A 21,923-nucleotide genomic window follows, 5' to 3' on the forward strand; every position below is an offset into this window, starting at 1 on the left:
TTATCAATAGTTGAGTGTTGCATCTCAGGAACATGAGAGTGACTGCTCTGAGCCCCAAAACCATGAACTATATTCAGAATAAGGTTTAGAAGCAAAAGGTTTTTCTTAGTTCAGATATGTACAGTCTGGCATTGCAAGTGATGTCGTATTGTTTCTCATGGCCCTCTCCAGAATGCAGAAAAGAAGCCTTAGGTTCTCTGTGTGCTTAGCCAGGGATGAGTTGGTGAGAAGCCAGGACTAACCATTATTTGGTTTGACATGATTTGTGTCTGGAGAAGTGTGTGAGGGGGAGAGTATCAGAGAATAATGGAATTGCTATGATCGTAGATCCTTACATGGGTTACTTGTACAAGCAGGGTAAGACTCCATGCCCACACCCTCTCCCCTTTCATAGTATGTCAATAATAGTGCTATACAAAATGCACGATTAATGTTTTACACCCTTTCACAGATTTGTCCACATGGCATTCAGTAATGTAAATACCAAGCCCTGTCCCTTCCAGTGCCAACCCTCCTCCCTGCCTTACCTAGAGGCCTGCAGAGGCTGTCAGTTCTGCTGATAAATACAGAATTCTTGCTAGTGATATACATGAACTTGAACCCCAAATCTAAACATGCACACCCTTCAGAAAGTACAGAAGTTTGTATCTGAATCTTGGGTCCATCTCTGTGCTAACTGAAACTAGTATTCTGGATCCCAGTTTCACTTAACTTAGTGATAATTTGGATCCATATCTGCATTTCAAAATAGTCCCTGACTATAGTCCCAATTAATGTTACTGTTCCCTAATAACACAGGTCAAAAACATCATGGTTACTCATCGTGTAATCCATACACCTAGTGGGTCTGGTTCACTGTCCTATGTAGTGGTACTTAGACTCTTACAGCGAGACCTAAGAATGAGTGGGCTTTACAACCTAACCTTAGAGCTGGCTTTATAGCTCAAGCTGTAGAAGCACCTATATTAATCTTCTGAGGGTCCCAGGTTCAAATCTACCCAGTGGTGGTTACAGTTGGCCTTTCTATCAGCATATTTTACAATTACCTTTAATTTATAAGTCCAACTTGTATTAGTCACTAGGTACACCATTGTAGTTTTCTTTCCAGAACTCACTATAAAGTTTTCTTCCTCAGCAGCATAGAATACCTCAGTTGCTATGTGATAGTCCAACAATGGAGATGAACAAAAACAAATTGAAAATGAACATTTGTGGGGAAACAAGCTTTACTCCTCATCTGTTGTTTTTGTTTGTTGTATAAAAAATAGTTACCATGCTTGCCAAAGACCTAAAAGAAATACAGATTCAAATTTCATGGAAAATACCAGAATTTCCAGATTTAATTTCATTGTTCTTGCTCACAGCTGAAAGCAATAATTGAATAATTCCTGTACTAGAGAAAAAATTAATAGAGTAGAATTTGTTTTTGTTATCTGCATTGTCTTCAAGCTAAACTGCTGAACCTTGGCAAACCATTAGAGTTTTAAACAGCAAAATTACGTGCTACAGAATTCAGACAGTATACAAGTAATGCAAGTATATATATATGAAGGGTTCCCAATCTTTTTGAGCATGTTGGTCCCCTTTTCAATTATTAAAATTTCACAGACTCCTCTCCCTGGGAGAAGCAAAAAATTAAGAAAAGGTAGGATTGGGCCCAATCCTTATTTTTAAATTTTCCATGAACCCCCAGCAGTACTGTCCCAGATCAGCAAGGGTCCACGGACCACAGGTTGGGAACCACTGTTCTAGGAAATGCTCAGCAGTTTCAACAGCATTTTGCAGACTTGAGCTCCTAGTAGTCATCTTGAAGAAAATAATTGGCATATGCATACTTATTGAAATTTCCATTTATAATTTGCTAAAGAAAAATGCAAGAGCAGCATGATTGCTGATGGTAACAGTACCTCTGCTGCAGACTTTAACACCAGGGCACGTTCCCCCATTTTGATGTACATGGGTGCAGAAGTACATCAATGCAGATTTCAGTGTTGAATCAAGTCTGATACACTTGTATCAAAATTCCTCAAAACTAAAGCTGGTAAAACAAAAAGTTTGGAGGGCGGGGGTTTGGGGTTCAAATGTTTTTCATTAAATATGTGGTATTTGTTTATTTGTGTCTGTTGTTATTGTGTTTTGGTTACCAATTTGAAAATTTTCAAAATATCTATAGAGCTGGTCAAAGAACGAGGTAAATGTATCCCTTTTTTCATCAAAATATTAACATTTACAACATTTCTGTTCAACACCTGTTGTTGCTGTAGTAGTCCACACTCTAATGGGTCAAAGAGTATAAACTGGGACTAACAAACACCAGCATTGGGACTTTGTAAAGTACAACCATTAGGAAAACTCCTGACTATTCTGTACCTTTTCTTTTTAAGCACATATTCCCACTGAAATCAACTAGGTTGTTTACAAAAAGCCACCCTCGAATGCTAGATCTTCTGCATATTAGAATCATAGAAGATTATGGTTGGAAGTGTCCTCAGGAGGTCATCTAGCTCAACCCACTACTCAAAGCAGGACCAACCCCAACTAATTCATCCCAGGAAGGGCTTTGTCAAGTCTTGCCTGAAAAACCTCTAAGAAAGAGATTACACCACCTCCGAAGGCTTCCAGTGCTTCACCACGCTCCTAGTGAAATAGTTTTATTGCAATCTAGATCACCCACTGCAGCTAGAGACCATTGCTTCTTGTTCTGTCATCTGCCTGGTTTCATTCTCTTTAGAATCCCCCGTCAGGTAGCTGAAGACTGCTATCAAATCCCCCGTCATTCTTTTCTTCTGAAGACTAAATAAGCCCAGTTCACTTAGCCACTCCTTTTAAGTCATGTGCTTGAGCCTCCTATTCATTTACATTGCCCTCCACTGGACTCTCTCCAATGCGTTCACATCCTTTCTGTAATGGGGGCTCCAAAACTGGATGTAATACTCCAGATGTGGCCTTCCCAGTGCCAAACAGAGGGGAATATTCACTTCTCTGGATCTGCTGGCAATGTTCCTACTAGCATTTTAAAGGCCTAATTCTCCAGTCTCAAGATACAAGTAACTGTCACAAAATCAGCGGGCTGTGATAAGAAAACTAGATTCTAGAAAAGCAAGGGATTAACATACTATATGGAGTTCAGCTTCTATGAAGATACTGTAGAAAGATCCTCAAAAAGAAATTAAAATAAAGAAGTGTGGGATTCACATAGGAATACTGACTTTATTTATAAATTATGCTTAAAATTCAGCAATCATAAAGCTTTGGGATTTTAAGCTTTGAAAGTTGGTACTTATTCAGGAACATAAATGGAATTATTACTGCTTCCTGAGTTGGGATTTCGTTTCTATTGTTTTAAATGTAAATTAATCACTAAGCAAAATGTAAAACACAATAAGTCGTAAAGCGATAATGAGGTGGAGAATAAGGTTAAAAAAAAGTACTCGTGTAGCTTTTTTGGTTAATTATTTTTCTCCTGTGTAGCATCTATTGAGAAGAGAAAAATAACAGCTCCGCTGTATTACATCTTTTAAAACAGAGGTAGGGAATTTATGGCCCATGGGATGGACTATCCCGCAGTTTGCCTTGATCCAGCCAACGAGGCTCAGTGTTTGGCCCCAGGCATGAGTCCTCCAGCCCTGTGAGTAGCGCTGTGGTTAGAGCACCAATGTCAGCTCCTAGCTGCGGGGGGAAGAAGGGATGGGAGCCCCAAACCTTGCAAGTCAGATCAAGGCAAGCTGGGGCCAGATCATAGCAGCCCAGGCTGGCCACAAACAGTGAATTGCACTGACCCCCTCATTTTTGGTCCTAACCCAGAGCCTGTGAGGGGCCCACAAAATCTACTAGTCCCAAGCCCCGTAGGCTCTAGGCTAGGGCTTGAGTATAATGAGGTGAACGTCTTTTTTTTTTCTGCTTTTTAGTTGGGAGGCATATCTGTGAAGGATTTTTTTTCTCCTCACTTGGGGGCCAGGTCAGTGAGGGTTTGGGGTTTTGGTTTTGTTTTTGCTTCTCACTTGTATGTGGCCCCTAACTGATTTTTCTGTGGGTCAGTAGCCCCTGAACCAAAAAGATTCGCCACTCCTTTTTTAAAATATGTACAATATTAAATCTGCTGTATATTGTGCCCTGATACAGCTTCCATTGGAAGAGTCTTTCTATTGACTTTAATGGCAGTTGGATAACAAAAATCACGATACAGATTGTTTTATTAGCTATAATAAAAGGAATATATGTCTATGGTTTGCACACGTAGGTGACTGGTGATAGCACTTGGGAGGTGACTTTCACCTTTGACTGGAAGGGTCTCCAAAATGTTTGCTGCACATTTTTGCATACCCTATGGCCTCTTCCCAGATTCTACACAGAAACTAGAGCTATTCAAAAATGGGGGAGGACTTGTAATTTTGCCCTGTTTTTCAGTAAAAAGGTTTATTGAAAACATGTATTTTTTGTTTAATAAAAATGCCAACAGTATCAGTGTTAATAAATCAGTACACATTTTCCTCAATAGCGTAATCACAATGTTGGTGCTTTTCAGTGGGTTTTCTAGCCTTTTCTTTACTACAAACATTTTTTTTTTCCTGAGTGAACGGTGTGCTCTTTTGCATCCCAGTTTCTGTACATCATTGCCCTTTGCGCATATTGTTACTACAAAGGGGAGAAAAATGGCCCCTAGAGAACAAAGTTAGACATACTAAATAGTTGAGACTCTCTAGCTTTCAGATAGAAAGTTGGTTCAAATGGGGTAAAAAAGACTGCTTAGGCCATTTTCTTTTCTTAAGTGAAAAAGGAAAGTCATTTTAAATCAGAACCAGATGTAAATATACTAAATGAACCTTAAGCTTCTAATTGGAGACCCAGAAAGGCTGTAATAGATTTAGCAAATTACAAACAAAATGTTCTTGTTTACATTAGAGTAAGTGACTTTAAAGCTTCCGCCAAAGACCTAAATAAACATGCTATTATACTTAAAATAGAAATGAATGTAATATGCGAATATGATTTCTGGTATAACTCCATTGATGCACTGAAGTTTTACCAGGAATGAATTTGGCCCATTATGTACAGATTATAATGTGGTCATATGTCTGTATTTACTTAAATGTTTTACTGGCCCATGCAGCAGGAAGAAAAATGGATTTATCTAGGGACCAAAAGCTTAATGATCAGATAGCACATGCAAGACAACTCTTTGAGTGCTGTAACATATGCCTGCTTTCAGGCTACATAATTCATACACAGTAATATTAGCTGCAACAGTTCAGCTCAATAGCAACACCTCATTATTTTATCCCTCAGTATTTATTCCTATGTTTGACGCCTCATGAAATTACTGTTAATGTGTTTATATAAGGGCATATCTGACACAAGTGGGAAGAATTTAATTTCCCACTCATTCTTTCCTGCTGATGTGTCCTCTTCCCCTGGTAAAAGTGACAAGTGTAAATAGTTAATTTGCTTCAATTATGAGCCTGTCCTGCTAAATTAGAAGCAGCAGGAATATGAAGAGCCAGAATTATACTTATGAGGCAGCTGACAAATCCTCTGAGCCCACAAAATCAAATCATTTACTCCTCATTGGTGCTCAAAACCCCACTAGATAAATGCAGCAGTTTAATCTTTATCATCTGATGGAACTCAGATTGTAAGTTACCAATACTTAAGTAAATTGAAGTCCCTCTATATTAGTGTCAACATTTGTGATGCAGTTAGCATTTTCATTAGAAATCTCAAGCTTTCAAGAGTTTCTATGTTTGCCACTAAAAATAACCCAGACTGGCTCTAGTGTATATGTGTATATAAAATGTATGTATAAAAATCTCTCCGCAATTTTAAAAGTTTCCCTTTGTATCACTGCTTTTAAGGATATAATAATAAAGTAGAAAACCGGGTAGTTCAGGGATAAATCTGGTCATTCTGAAATCTCTTTAAAAGTAATGGTGTCCAATATTTAACCTTTAAAATGCTGGCATTGTACAAATGTAAAGTGATGCCTGCTGAATATTTTTACATTAACTTTACTTTGATTCGACCAGGCCCGATGCTGATTTCTTAAGTTTCTCCAGGCTCAAATGTACATGGAAAGCACAGCTCTGCAATGTAAAAAACTCCCTGGCTACGTCTAGACTGGCAAGGTTTTCTGTAAAAGCAGCCGCTTTTGCAGAAAAACTTGCCAGCTGTCTACACTGGCCGCTTGAATTTGCGCAAGAACACTGACAATCTCATGTAAGATTGTCAGTGTTGTTGCGCAAATGCTATGCTGCTCCCATTTGGGCAAAAGCCCTCTTGCGCAAATGCTTTTGCGCAAGAGGGCCAGTGTAGACAACGCGGTATTGTTTTGCGCAAAAAATCCCTGATCACGAAAATGGCAATTGCGGCTTTCTTGTGCAAAACTGCATCTAGATTGGCACGGATGCTATCCACAAAAAGTGCTTTTGCGCAAAAGTGTCCGTGCCAATCTAGACGCTCTTTTCCGCAAATGCTTTTAACGGAAAAACTTTTCCGTTAAAAGCATTTTCGGAAAATCATGCCAGACTACACATAGCCCCTGTGCTTACCCAGGAGGAATTTGGCGCTATGTCATTTGAAAGTCCCATGCAGCACATCCTTTTAGAAAGAAAGGTATTGCTCTTTTCCAGATTTGGCCAGCTTCAACCTCTCTCTGAGCTCATCTGTCCAACCCCTGTACATTTTACATAATTCCTTGTGACCCCTGTTTGTTTGGTTCACAACTAGACTAAGGCCAGTCTACCCTGACATTTGTGCTGTGGCCACACTTTCAGATTAAACTACTGCTGCAGCACCACTGCCACTGCTGCACTTTAAATTTTTCAGTGTGTAGACAAAGCCATAATCTGATCGTATGTAAGTAACAGGCGCATTTACTGGTGTTGCTCAGGTCCTTAACTCAATTCATTGTTTTTTTTAATAAAAGGCAAATCTGACGGGTACAAGAGCACAGTGCACAGCTCCTCTTCCCCCTGCAATCCCCAGCCAAAGTGAAGAATGCAGCAAACTGTGCACTTCCCTTGCTCTCTGACAAAGAGAAACAGTCAGCAATATTCCCATGTGAATCACTGGGGGAGCTTCAGTCCCTCCCACCCTCCCAAAGGACACTTGGGGGCTGAGAAGCCAAGTGGGGGAATGACCACAGCGAGACCCTTTCACCTGCCCGGTGATTGTCTCTTTTCTGTGTGGTTTATGAGAAGCAGGCACATTCCATTTTCCTGGCAAAACCAAACCCTTACCTTGTTTTATGTTATGATAAGAAGAAGCTTTATACTGAATTTGGTGGTCCTAGCTCATACTCTTTAGGAGGAGTTCTTGAACAAATAGACAAACTCTCTCAAATATATAGTAGATACTAAAAGACTTACCAGCATTGCTTGGTAGGGGGCTGGCGATGTGAGGGGTGCAAGAGTCAGAGAAAGGTCTTGGGAATGTGGAGGTTAGGGGCATGGAGGTGTGAGAGTGATGGTTGGGTGGTGAGGTGGGGTTCAGGGTGGGCTGGTAAGGATGTTAAGAGGCACAATTAGTTGATAAGGGAAGGTGCTCTGTTCTGGTTCATGCCGGTCCAGGAGCTATCCCCACTGCAACTCTGATGTTTAAATATAGTAGGAGCCAGGTGCACAGACAGCCCAGATCCCACTACATTTAAACTGCAGAGCCACAGCAGGGGTAGGTCCCGGATCGTCATGAGCTGGGACAGAGCCGGGACCACTGTGACTCTGCCGCCAGGCTCTTACTACATTTAAAATGCAGAGCCGCAGCAGGGGTAGCTGTCAGACCCAGCACAAGCCGGGCAGCTCTTATATTTAAAATGCAGATCCACAGCCGTCCTGGACCAGCGTGAACCAGGATTGATTGGTCCTGGCTCATGCCAGGTTCAGCAGCCCCTGTGCACAGCAGGCTGGGCTGGCCATGGCCAGGGATGCTGCCGGAGCAGCCTCTGCCTGCAGCTAGCCTCAGCCTGTCGCGGGCAGAGGCTGCTTTGTGGCAGGCTCCCCTGCTCTCCCTCTCTCCCCACCCACTGCTGCCTCTAGTAGAGGCAACAGAGATGGGGCAGGCAGCACCATGAAGACAGGGGTGAAGCAGCTTTTAAGCCAGCTCCCCTCAGCATCGGTTCCTGTCCCCACCCAAGGGAGCGGGGGAAGCGAGTAGTCAAGTGCTCAACTCGCTACTCACTTACATCCCTAGTGGAGGGGGTCCCATCTGGTAGGGCTTTCTTCCCCCCCCCATTCCTGGCCAGCATGGGCGGGCCTTCTTTTCTCGGATGCCAAGAACCTTCTCTCCCCCCACCCTTCCTTCCCCAGCCACCCCATTGGCTACCAGGGGCCTTTTCTCTCCCCCTAGATGACCCCCCCCAGCTGTCAGGGACCTTTACTCTCTCCCCCATCCCAGCCCCACTGGCCATCAGAGGCCTTTATTCCCACCCCTTCCAGTGCTGTGGCCAAGGGCTAATGGCAGGGGAAGGGTTTGGGGCAGGGGGCTACTTACCTCACTTAATGGCAGGTAAGATGGCAAGCCCCAGACCTGCTGTCCACTCTCTTGGTGGTATGGCTGACCCTAGTGGTCTCTCTGCAGTATAGCATCACTCCGCTCTGAGCCCTTCCCTTTCCATGTTATGGAGAATGGTCCCATTCCCAGAACTTCCCATTTTCTTGGCACAACCAAACCCTGACCTTGCTTTAAATTGGGATAAGAGGAAGTTGCATACCAAATTTGGTGGTCCTAGCTCTTACCATATAGCAGGAGTTCTTGAACAAAGGGACTTGCAGACAGACACACAAACAGAGGGACTCAAAGGGAGATGCACAAATCTCTCTCTCTCTCTCTCTCTCTCTCTCTCTCTCTCTCTGAGGGGGGGAAGGGGAGCGAGAGAGAGAGAATATGAATAATATATGAGAATGTAAGTAATCTGGAGGGACTAGCCAGCATTTAAAAATGGCACCGGCCGGCTTCATGCAAATTCAAATCCCGGGCTTCATTTGAAATTGCGGATGACTACATTACCCCCGCTAGTTCGAACTAGCGGGGTAGTGTAGACATACCGAAAGAGTATTGAGTTGCTTTGGGGGTTTTTTTTCCTCCCCTGCTCTCATGTTGAACATTACAATTCCCTTTTAGAACCCTTCACTTTTTAAACTAACAATTCATTCATAAAAAAAAAAAGGATTAATATAAAACACTTTGAAGAGGACCACAAAATTACTGAAAAATATCCTCAGGTTTTTCTGGATAACATTTTTGAGAGTTTTTGTCTTTTTATTTACTTTATTGTGTAAACAAGAATAGGAAATAGAACCATATCTATTTGTATGTTATGCCATTGTGAATTAGAAAACAAAATACATTCTGAAATAGTCACATGACAAGCTACTTCCACTGTTGAGATGTTGACTGGTTGATAAGAAAAAGGGAGTGTTTACTTCCATTTGCTATCAGCATAGTTTATGTGGCTTCACCCTTACCCCCTTACTTATAACAGCAAAGAAGTTTTTATCATTGGCTTTACCCCCTTTCTGTTAGAGAAACAAACCAATGTTATACTGGCAAATTTCAATAATAAAATCACTTTCCCTTTGAAAGTGCTGGATAAACATACGAGGCATTTAAAACAACAATTCCAGTTTATTTTATTCAGTCCCTCTTCCCATTGCTTTCTGCTCTTTTTCTCCTCTTCTGAGAACAGCTGAGCTTAATGAACTGGAACACAAGTAGGTCAATAAAATGTGTGTGTGTGTGTGCGTGTGTGTGTGTGTGTGTGCACGTGTGTGTTGTTAAGGTATCAAAATGCTACATGTGATTAGCAGTCTAATAGTTTCTGCTAGGGCAAGATCTTGCTCTGATTGTCATCCATAATTATGTTACCAGCTTCAGAAAGGGGCAGTATCAGACTGTAACTTTGTAGTTAATATATTCACAGATTTTTTTTTTCCAGCTCAAATCCATCCCTCTCACACAAAGCCACCAGGACAAACAAAATTTCCAGCCTGGGATTGGGAAAATGGAATTCACCCCAAACTCCAATACTTCAGAATAATACCTGCTGCTCACCCTGGCTACATCTAGACTGGCATGATTTTCCACTAATGCTTTTAACGGAAAAGTTTTTACGTTAAAAGCATTTGCAGAAAAGAGCGTCTAGAATGGCACAGACGCTTTTCTGCAAAAGCACTTTTTGCGGAAAAGAGTCCGTGCCAATCTAGACGCGGTTTTGCGCAAGTAAGCCCCGATTGCCATTTGCGCAAGAGGGCTTTTGCCCGAACGGGAGCAGCATAGCATTTCCACAAGAACACTGACAATCTGACATGAGATCGTCAGTGTTCTTGCAGAAATTCAAGCGGCCAGTGTAGACAGCTGGCAAGTTTTTCCGCAAAAGCAGCTGCTTTTGTGGAAAAACTTGCAGTCTAGATGCAACCCCTTTGTATACCCTGGCCACTCAGGCCAAATCTACACTAGGCCTGGAAAGTTGGGTTAAGGTTCACAACTCCAGCTACATAAAATATATAGTTGGAGTTGGCTTACCTTAAGCTGAGCTTGGCACTATCTTCACAGAGGGAGGCTGATGGAAGCAAACACGTCGGCTTCCGTTAATCTCTTGTGACTGTGAGGAGTACTGACACTGACTGGAGCTGCCCTCCGCCTTTGATTTAGTGGGTCCATCAACGGATCCATGTAGATGAGGCAGGACGACCAAGGGAAATGAAGCGGAGATTTAAATAATCGCCACTTCATTTAAATCAAAATGGCCACAGTGCTGTGCCGATCAGCTCTTTGTTGGCACAGCACGGCAGTCTAGATAGGGATCTGCCAACCCCAGAACCCTTTGTCGGCAGATCCTTTATCCCTTTATCCTTATGTACCTTGCAGGTATAACAGAGACAACAAAAGAAGTTGTATATACCTGCAAAAAATTAATTTAAATCATTGTGGGACCTCGGGCCTTCGCCAATTGTTTGGTCACATCTGAATTTTCATCTGTGTGACTGGAGACTGGAGTAGCTTCTGTGACTAGTGCTTCTACGTTATGAAATGCTGTTTACACTCTTTGCATAGTTTAGAGGTTTTGAAAGTCATAATTAATTCTGTTACTATAAAGTGATTTTGCTTGGTGTCAGGGTGAGTTTAACCTTTAAATTAGATGTTTATCTCTGCATAGGAGATTTTCGTATTTCTGTTCTTTCTTTGTTCTTTCGATGTGTCTTTGTACACAATAACCATATCAGGCTCAGCTGTAAACAACCTCTTCAACCAGTTTTAGATTCACCTTTAAAGGCTTTTTTGTGATAATAAACTTTTAATTCAGTTGTTTAATAAACTTTATATCTAATCTGGCATCCACCCTATGTTCATATTCATAATACTACAGCAATTATTAGAGGAATTTAATAATAGGAACATATTAGCAGACTTTGCAGTAAGGCTATAAAAGCCATAGTAAATAACACCCCCAAACCATTATTATATATTTATTGCAAAGTATAATATTCAATGCAAAATTAAAATTTTGTATAACCAATAGCCTTTAGCGAATTAAATTACTGTGTTTTAAAAGAATCCCTTTATAAAAATGAAGCCAAGATTTGAAAGTGGTACAAGTAAGAGTCAATGAAAGCAATAGAATGAAGCAGCAGTTAAGAGTTTAGAGCCAATAACAATGTTTCTCATAGAAAAGACACCTCAGCCATTAGACGGTGACCATACTGACAGTGACACTTCCAGTTCTGATGATGAAAACTTTGTACTCACAAATGACATTTCAGTGCCACTACCTCAAAATGAGGAGTTCATTAATCAAGACATAGAAATGCCAACAGTAGCAATAGATGCAGAATCTACACTCGATTTAGAAACTGTGCCGGCAGAAAATGAGGACCTCAGAGATGTCCTCATTCTTGTAACCAGAGCAAGAACTTATGACTAGCACAGGACACAGTGTAACAACAGTAGCATCAGAACCTGACATTAGACTTCTTGATAAAAGCAATGTTGCTCAAATGCCATCATTTCTCAAAGTTAGTTATTTTCAGATTCCAAGTAATATACCAGAAGATGCTTGAAATCATGATTTTCCTGCTCATCTGCTGACAAAAACTCTTCCAAATGGAGAGATCTTATACAAGAGACTGGCTCTGCTGGAGCATGGAAAACCTGTTTTATTTTTAACAGTAAAACTTTAAATGCATTAGTACTGTCTGATCCATCCGACTGGAGCATCAGCAGATGTTGGAGGAAGTTGAAAGACCAAGTATCTGAACATGAAACTTTAGTATCGCATAAAGATAACTGTTACATAGAAATCCACTTGTAGAGCAGCAGTAGCTGACAGTTCAATTGAAAACTTACTCCTGAATGAAATAAACACAGAAACTAATAACTGGGAAAAAATCCTTGTGTACATATTGAGTGTCGTTCTTTTTCTTTCTGAACGGGGATTGGCTTTGTTTGGTTCCAGTCAACGTATCAGTGACCCTACAAAAGGAAACTCTTGTGGTATTCTTGAGCTTCTTAGCAAGTACTGCTCACTTTTATCATGCCACATTAAGTGTGTTCGTGAATCACAGGAGAAGGGACAACATATGCAAATCCATTATCTGTCCACCAGAATACAAAACTAGTTTATTGAGCCATGTGGGACATTTGTGCAAATGACAATTCTTGAAGAGATACGATATGTGAAGTACTTCTCAATTATTATTGATACAACTGCAGACTGTCCTCATAAAGAACAGACAACATTGGTTGTTCAATATGTTAAAATTGCAGGAAGTTTAAAGGTTTCAATTGAAGAACTATTCATTTTGTTCGATAATTTCACACACAAAAACTGGAAATTGACGCTTGAGTATTAGAAATTCTGGAAGGCTTCAAATTAAATTTTCAAATCTGCATTAGCCTATGACAATGAATCCAAGCCTATGACAATGGGCCTATGACAATGGATCCAATATGGCTGGGAAATACAATCGAGTACAAACATTCTTTCCTGACCAAAATCCAAACTGTATTTTCTCCAGTTGTGGCAACCACATACTAAATCTTGTCGGCGTTGATTGCACTGACTCATGCAAGTAAGCCATCACATACTTGGGAACAATTCAGCAATTGTACAACCTCTTCAGTAGCAGTCCTTGAAAGTGGGAAATTCTGAAGTAGCATTTGCCTGTTTTCCTTCATGGCATATTGACAATGCGATGGTTGGCACAAATTGATGGTTAAACCAATTGAACAGCATTTGGACTCTGTGAAAAAGCCGTTAAGTAGCTTGAATCTCTTACTATCACAGCACAGGCTTGCACTGAGCTTAAGTCAATTCAGAAGTATACATCCAAATTTGAATGTATTTTAATGTCATCCATGTGGATGAAGCTGCTAAAAATGATCCAAGAAACTAATCTTGTAATTGAAGCATGCCATGCTACATTAGATGTTGAGAGGGATAACATTGAATGACTTTGTAAAGATATTCAAAAGATTCATGATCAATGGGATGTTATCCTTTCTGACTCCAAATCAGTAGCACAGGGTATTGACATTTCATCTAAGTTTTCCACTAATCACAGCCTAACATCTCAACCTGATGCAGAAAGGCACTATCAAGTCAATGGAGTTTTTTTTATTGTTCTTATTATTGACTCCATTAAATCTTGTCTTACGCGTTGATTTGAGTCACCGAGACAAATTTGTACCCTTTTTGGATTTCTTTGGGAATTCAGAGAACTAAGTGATGAAGATCTATATTCAGCAGCTGAACAGTTTTAACAAAGGTACAACAATGAAATTTCAAGAGATCTCTGCGATGAGATCGTCTTCCTGAAATGTATATATTCCATCAACTTTAAATTGGACTGCAAGTCAAAAGAACTGCTTCAAGAAATATTCGATCTCAGCCTGTTGACAGTATTTCCTAATATCACAATTACATTACATATTTTTCTTAGTCTCCCTGCATCAGTTGATTCAGGTGAATGCTCATTTAATGTGTTAAAACAAGGCAAGAACTATCATCATTCTACGATGGAACAAGAGCATTTGAATGGACTTGCAATGTTTAACATTAACAGTGATGTTGCACATAAATTAGATTTTTCTTCAATTATAAATGAGTTTACATACTACAAAGCTAGAAAAGCATTCAAAAAATGAAGAGTTTTGCTTGGAGTGGAAACTCACAATTAAAGTAACATTTTTAATATAAATGCTATAGATATAATGACTTAACTGTTAATAAATAAATGTCTCAAGAGTTTATTTGCATATATTCTTTTGGGTTTAGTATGATCCTGGGCCTGATCCTGGGGTTGGGCTAGGGCCTCTAAACTCAAAGTGGCCCGGGTCTCTGTCATTGGGGGTATGTCTACACTACTCCGCTAGTTCGAACTAGCGGGGGTAATGTAGTCATCCGCAGTTGCAAATGAAGCCCGGGATTTGAATTTCCCGGGCTTCATTTGCATGAAGCCGGCCGGCGCCATTTTTAAATGCCGGCTAGTTCGAACCCCATGCCGCGCGGCTACACGCAGCATGGAGTAGCTAGTTCGGATTAGGCTTCCTTGTGGAACGAGGTGTACAGCTACTTCAGATTAGGAAGTCTAATCCAAACTAGCTACTCCGTGCCGCGCGGCTACACGCTGTACTCCTCGTGGAATGCCTAATCCGAACTAGCTACTCCGTGCCGCGTGTAGCTGCGCGGCATGGGGTTCGAACTAGCCGGCATTTAAAAATGGCGCCGGCCGGCTTCATGCAAATGAAGCCCAGGAAATTCAAATCCCGGGCTTCATTTGCAACTGCGGATGACTACATTACCCCCACTAGTTCGAACTAGTGGGGTAGTGTAGACATACCATCTCTGAGAAGGCCTGATTATGGGGCCAGGATTGTCTCTTGTTATGTGCAATATGCATAACACAATAGAACCTAGGCTTAGAACTTCTGCAATATAAGTACAAACTATGATTTCCTCATTGCTCTTCTCCCACCCTCCATTCTCTACACTAAAAGTCCATGGGAGTCAGGCACTAAATTATTTGGGTACTCAGCCAGACTTAATCAGACCAATTGTAGACCATTTGAGTTTAGATAAGTTTTGCAGAGTACAGCTGAGTACCAGCAATTACCTCATCAATCACACATTTAATGTTTGTTGGTAGGAGTGTTATCCCAAACTTGTGTTTGATTTAAAAAAATCTTACCTTATATACTGCAAACTCATGAGGTCAAATTCAGCCTGGCATAAGTGGCTACAACTCCAGTGAAATCAATTGAGATGAACATGGCTAATACTAGAACTGAATTTGGCCTGTGACCTTCACTTTGCATGCCAGAAAGACTGAATTCTTCTCTCTAAGCTCCTAATATATCATCAGTGTCATTTTCATACTATGTCATCTAAGAGACTGCTGAGCTATAGAGCTAGCCCAGGGCCACTTTCAGTTATAGTTTGTACCTAGATTAAAAGTCAAATGGTGGCATATTTCACTATCCATTAACCAATTCTATGGATTGTTTATATGACAGCTACATTTTAGAGGAATTCGTAGAGTCCTGGGTGCTCGAACTGCAAAATAAATGTGTTAAAAACTGGATACTGGCCTCACAATTTGGCAAATTTTCAGTTTTCTCTGAGCATGAAGGAAACCACTCAGCCATGCCAGAGATGTGGATTTGGAAGTTGGATTTAACTCTGGACAGCAGCACAGTAGTATTTTGCCTGATGCTGTTCATGGGAGCTCAGTCTCTGAAAAAAGTATTTCCATGGGCAACGTCCATTCATCCATCACTCAAAAAACTCTGAGGTTATGGCATTGCTCCTAGAATTACATATTTCACAGATTGTACTTGGGGTTTTTTAGATATACAGAATGCATCTGTCACAGTTTTTGGGCTTCCTAGCCATCACCTATCTCACATCTCTCTCTCCAGATTAGGCTTGGTTTAGGCTTGCAGTCTCTCTGTACTTCATTGTGATTTCCCAGCAGGTCTGGCCTCTCTAGTTAACCTTTCTCCAGAATTCACAACAGTGAATATTAGGTACCAGCCAACCTTTACAGCATAAAATACATTTATTCTTAGGGGAAAAACATTACAGAGACAATACACATAAAACAATAACAGGTCCTACACACTTACACACACACAGAATGTACCAGGAATTGCCCTCAATCTTATGGGTGAAAGTCAGTCCAGCCTTGCAGCAGCAATGGGGTATTCCTTTGGACAGAATTTTCTGTTTGTTTGCTCACTCAGGGTACATCTGCACAGCAGTATAAGTACAGGGCTAATGAAAACTTGAGTCAATTGACCCATGTTAGGGAACCTCGCATCACTGGCACCTGGCATTGGCCACTGTCGGCAGACAGGATACTGGGCTGGATGGACCTTTGGTCTGACTGAGTATGGCCATTCTTACATTCTTATGTTCACTTAGTATAGCAGAGGTGGCCAAACCACGGCTCCTCAGATGCATGGGGAACCCCTCCCTCCCGATGTCTCTCCCCCATTCTTTGTTTGCCAGACTGGGTGGGAAAGCTCAGGGGTTCTGCCCTGTGATGGAGTGATAGGGCTTCAGCCTAGTGGGGTGCACCTGTTGGGGCTAATAGAGGCTTCGGCCTCAAGGAGTTCACCTGCCTGGGCTGAAGCCCCAAGACCCCCCATCCCTGCAGGGCTGAAGCCCAAACCCCCTCTCTCCATGGTGCTGAAGCACTAAGCCCCAGTAAGTGCACCCCATGAGACTGAAGTCTTGAGCTCCAGCAGGCATGCCTAGCTTTGAAACTTCGAAAGATTACAGAATGTTCCTCAGAGGGTCAGTAAGGTTGGCCACCCCAACAATATAACATTAGGTGGCAATACCATCCCAGAAAGTATGATTCTGAGAGGAATTTCATACAGAAGAAATGCCATAGAAAATATTGGCTCAGGATTCTTCTGATATATTTGTTCATAGTGGATTGTGTGCATAACATTGTACAAAATAGCAAAGAACAAAGATATGGACCTTGCCTGAGAAGCTTACAATCTAAACACAAAGGCTATGTCTACACTACAGAGTTTTTGCGGGAAAATGGCCATTTTTCTGCAAAAAACTCGTGGAGCTTCCACACCTGAAGCACGTTTTTGCACAAGTAAATCAAAAGATCAGAGGGGTTTTTGTGCAATTGGTAATCCTCATTCTACAAAGAAGAAGCTTTTTGAGCAAGAGCTCTTGTGCAAAAAGACATGTGTGGACAGGGAAGAGGATTTTTTATGTGTAAGAAGAGGGAAGAGGAAAAAGCACAGGTGCTCTGGAGGCCATTCTGTCCATAGCAATCACTGCTTACTTTTGAGATCGCATCCAGGCAATCGGGACGCTCTCTTTTGCAAAAGTGCATAGGTTTTTCGATGAGCTTTTACAGTGTGGACGCTCTCTTGTGCAAGAAGTTTATGCGGAAGATCTCTTCTGACAAAAGCTTCTTGCACAAAAAGCCTGCAGTCTAGACATAGCCAAAGAGTAAATAGGCACATAGGAACAGAAAGCATGTTGTGACAGGAAGTTGTCATCGTAACATAGCAGTCCAGGTATTGTGTTGTGGGTTTTGTTTGGTAGGTCAGGTGTTTGTGCAATACTTGTGGCTAACAGGGTATCCCACAGCCTGCCTCTCTCCACATTAAATTTAGGGGTAAACATTCAAATAGAAGATATTCATCACCATTAATAGAAGCAGTACAACCTCAGTGTAAACCACATCCACAATAGTGGCCAATTGTTGTGATCACCTGAGGGAAACTCAACTAACACTTCCTAAATTTAACTGTCTGGCAGCTGGTACCAGGCCATTGTCGATGGACAGTCCTGGACTCTGACATTTATTCCCCCCTGTGGCATAGTTCAAATCCCACCTCTCTTGTCTGAAGTTACTAGGAAGGGTTGGTGCTTATTTCCTATGGAAAATGTCTTTTCCAGTGTTTGGCTACCTTATGAAATACGGTCCACATACCTGAAGATCTCTTACTAGGCACATTTTAGAAATATTAATAAAAAATAAACTGAGAACCTCACTCTGCAAGATTCCTGGGAGCAGCCTCATGCCAATGCTCAGTTGACAGCCTGCTGACGACAGCTGACCTGAAACTGAAGAAGATGGGGAGCCAGCATGAGGCTCCATTCCTGTGGTCTGATTGACCTGCAGCAGGAACAGGAAGCTGTCTGAGCAACTGGGCTCCACCCTGTTCTGGACTGTATGCCTTGTGCTTCCTGTTTCTGCTTCTCTGGCTTGATTTCCTGGCATCCTATCCCAGCATAACTCCTGGCATCTGCCTTTTTGGTTTCTGACTTCCAGTTTGCCTTCTGCCTCCAGTTTGTGGGTCTCTCTCCAGCTTGTGTCCTGCATCTGACCTTCCAGGATCCTGACCCAGATAACTTTTCACTTCTATCTTGTGACTGAATTTTGGCTCTGACTGCTAGGTCTGGCCTCCCTTAATCCAGCCGAGGCAACTTGTTTTGACCACAGTATTCCTACTGTGGGATTGTGCCCAGTGAGAGACGGACCCAGCAGCAGCATCACAGCCCACCAGAAGCCTCAAGCCTCAAACCCAAATGGGTCCCTGACTCTAGGTGGTTAACAAAAGACTGCAGGCCCAAGTTGCACAGCTGACTTTGGAAAACCAGCAGCTGAAAGAGCAAGTGAGCCAGCTCAGCACCAAGAACACCATATAGAGAACACAGTCTGCAGAACCTTGCCCCAAATAGGGGCCTGCAATACCCTGTCCCAAGTGGTTTGACCAGAACTGCTGGAGGTTCTGGAGTTTCAATGAACCAGTGCCACCTTCTGTTTTGGATACATCTCAAAATCTTTGCCTTTGACTGGCCTTGGTGATCAGGTGGCCTTGGTGATCAGCCTGGCCTCCCTCATGCTGCAAGGCCATAACCCAGTGCTGTCACAGGTATTTCTTTCTGCAGTCAGTGTCACCCATGTTCCATGACACACACAAAACTTGAATATCTGAGGCTGCCCTGACGGGATTCCAGCAGGGGCAAAGCACAGTGGCCTTCTATAGCGCACACTCTCTTGCCACAGATATAGAGTTGAATGAAGCAGCACTGCGGTAGCATTTCCAGACCAGCTTGTAGGAAGAAATCAACGATTAATTGGCCCACATAGATGTTTACTAGTCTAAGTGCCTTTGTGAGTTCACCATCCACATAGATAATTGGATGTGAGAATGAAGGAGGAGAAAACAGGTCCCCTACAGCCACCCCCTACCTACAAACTATGACTTCACTTTCCATACAGCCCTCTAAACCCATGCAAGCCTATTAGGCTTATTAGTGCCTCGCCCCTGAAGAAAAGGAATGGCATCCTTCTATTGTGGTGAATCTCGCCATGCCATCTTGGCATGCCCCATTCAAACACCAAGGAGCCTGAGAAAACAAGCCAGTCAAGGCATGGAGCATCAACCTTGAGGGAAGAGAATTTCCCCACACTGTAGTCCTCACTGAATTGCATCCAGAGCCCAATCCAGGGACTTCTCATTGGTGGGTTCCTTTCCAGCTGCGCATGCATCTCAGGGAAATCCTGATGGATTCCCGCTCAGCAGGTCTTCATTGATTTGAAAGCAGGAGACAAGCTTCCTGATGTCTTCTGTTCCAGTTGTGAAGAAGGCTGTCTCCATGGAGCCCATTATTTCAGGTCACAAAGAATCATAGAATACTAGACCTGGAAGGAACCTCGAGAGGTTATCAAGTCCCGTCCCCTGCCCTCACTGCCCAGCCTGGGCACGCAGCTCCCAGAAGCTAAGAGATTAACACTCCCCCTCCCAGCTACAGGATTCCTACTTCAGGAGGGGGCGGGCTGGGCCTGCTCTACAGAGCCGGCATGCATGGCACACCGGGCTGCTCCCCAAGGACTGTGTGTGGGGTCAGGGACCCCACCCCCAGCGCTCCTCTGCACCCGGCCAGGCTATAGCCTCCCCCAGCCCAGGAGCCACAGCCTGCAGGAAATGGGCTGGGTAGGGAAGAGACTCTGTCCCTCCCCTCCTCCCAGTGCTGTTGCCCTGCCAGTAAGTGCACTGGGGGCACAGGACTGTGGGGGCAGAAGTGGGGTTGAAGGCAGATGCGGGGTAAGACTGGGAAGGGGCAGGGGTGGCACTGAGGAGAATGGGGAAATGCAGGGGATCAGGCTGGGGGGATTCATGGAACTGAGGGGAGTGAGGCTGGAGCAGAGAGAAGATGTGAGGGGAGGATACAATTTTACTTTGCAGAAGCTGCACTTTCCTTTACTCCGCACTTCTTTGCCTCTCTCCCCAGCTAGCTACATTCTCACCCTCTCACCTTTTCTGCATTACTCCTCCAACCCCTTCCCGTCCCAAACTCCCTCTCGTACCCCCACCCCGCACCCTCTCCTGCTGCTAAACTCCCTTCCAGACCCTGCGCTCTTCACCCCACCCTGCATCCCTGTCCCACTGGCTGGCAGCTCTGTCCTGGGGGCTGGAGTACAGAGGAGTGAGTTGTCTCATTTGAGGGCCTCATCAGTGAGGGCTGGGGGTTTTGGGAGGAGAGTTTTCACTTCTCACTTGCGTGGTCCCCAACTGATTTTTTCTTGGGTCAGTGACCCCCAACTCAAAAAAGTTTCCCCACCCCTGCCATAAATAAAGTAAACATTGAAACCTTTTGTGTTGGACATAATATTTTACTTTATTTAAAATGAAGTTTGATAAACTAACATGAGAAAGTTAAAACACTTAATTTAATTAATAATTTTAAATGAAACTGTTCTCCCCAGCTGCAGCACTAGCAAAATGACTCAGGCATAATTATGTAATTAACAGTGAGTTTCTGTTAGCAGCTGGTAGTCTGTGGAAAGTTTTTCATTTCCACAGGTGGTCTACAGGGCGTGCGGTGCAGAGGGCCACTCTCTCCTTCCTCCCCGCCCGTCCCCCGCCCCTCCCCCCAAGGACAGCGACATGGCCCAGGTCAGGAGGGTTAAATCTTGGCACACCACATCAAAAAGGTTGCTGACCTCTGATCGATGTCTTTCCAATCTGCTCTTAAATATTTCCAGTGTTGGAGATTCTACAACCTCCTAGGCAATTTATTCCAGTGTTTAATCACCGTGATGGGAAGTTTTTCCTAATGTCCAACCTAAACCTCCTTTGCTGCAATTTAAAAAATAATTCTCTGGACTTACATAATGCCTTGTGTAAGAGCAACAGGTAGAACTGAATGTTGGGCCTTAGTGCATAAGCCTCTACACCACTTGAGTTAACAGCCAGCTGGCTGTAAAGAAACTCTTCTTTAAGACAGAGTTGAACCAGCCACCTAAGGATAATTTGCTGAGCACCTGCTACAGTCTTGCTACTAGCTGAGCTATCAAAGGGAAACTAAACCAGCATCTCACCAAGCAGTCCCACTTAGATTTGAACTCAGCTTGCAGGAGTCAAAGTCCTGCATGCTGACCATTACACCATAGTACCCATACAGCATACATTATCTACCGTATGATCCATTCCCTTCATTTTTCCCTTATACTTGACCTTTCCTGACCGTCCCTTGATGATCCCCTCATTTCCTGGTGAGAGCAGATCACTTTCCCATCAGAATTCTGTCAATTCCTCTAGTACAGTGATTAGGGGCAGTCCTCTCCCAAAAGCGTGGACCTGACCACATACTGCACCCCATTGCCTATTACATAAGGAAGTTTGCTCCTGCTGAGGTGCTCCTACCAATCTAGGTGCCTTCAAAGAATAGCACTGCTACTTGGATGGACCCATCATCTGATTATTGATCACAAAAGCCTGGAGTAACTGTGCAGCGCCACAACCCTAAATCAATTGCAGTTTTAGTGGACCCTGTTCTTCTCCCAGTTACGCTTTACTTGACCTACCGCCCCTGGAAGCAGAAATGTGAAGGTCAGTACCTGGGCCAAAAGATGTAGTTCTAGCCCATCGCAGTCCAGCTCATA

At 42.9% G+C, this 21,923-nt stretch overlaps 1 protein-coding gene and 1 pseudogene across 3 annotated transcripts in view; both read left to right on the plus strand.

The window, feature by feature from the left end:
• TOX (thymocyte selection associated high mobility group box) overlaps window positions 1-21,923 on the plus strand; it is a 293,213-nt gene that overhangs the window by 236,204 nt on the left and 35,086 nt on the right. The gene's annotated exons all lie outside the window — the stretch shown is intronic.
• On the plus strand, window positions 12,068-14,368 carry LOC149525280 (zinc finger MYM-type protein 1-like; annotated as a pseudogene).

The sequence above is a fragment of the Pelodiscus sinensis genome, chromosome 2, assembly GCF_052426305.1.
Source record: "Pelodiscus sinensis isolate ZL-2025 chromosome 2, ASM5242630v1, whole genome shotgun sequence".
Lineage (NCBI taxonomy): Eukaryota > Metazoa > Chordata > Testudines > Trionychidae > Pelodiscus > Pelodiscus sinensis.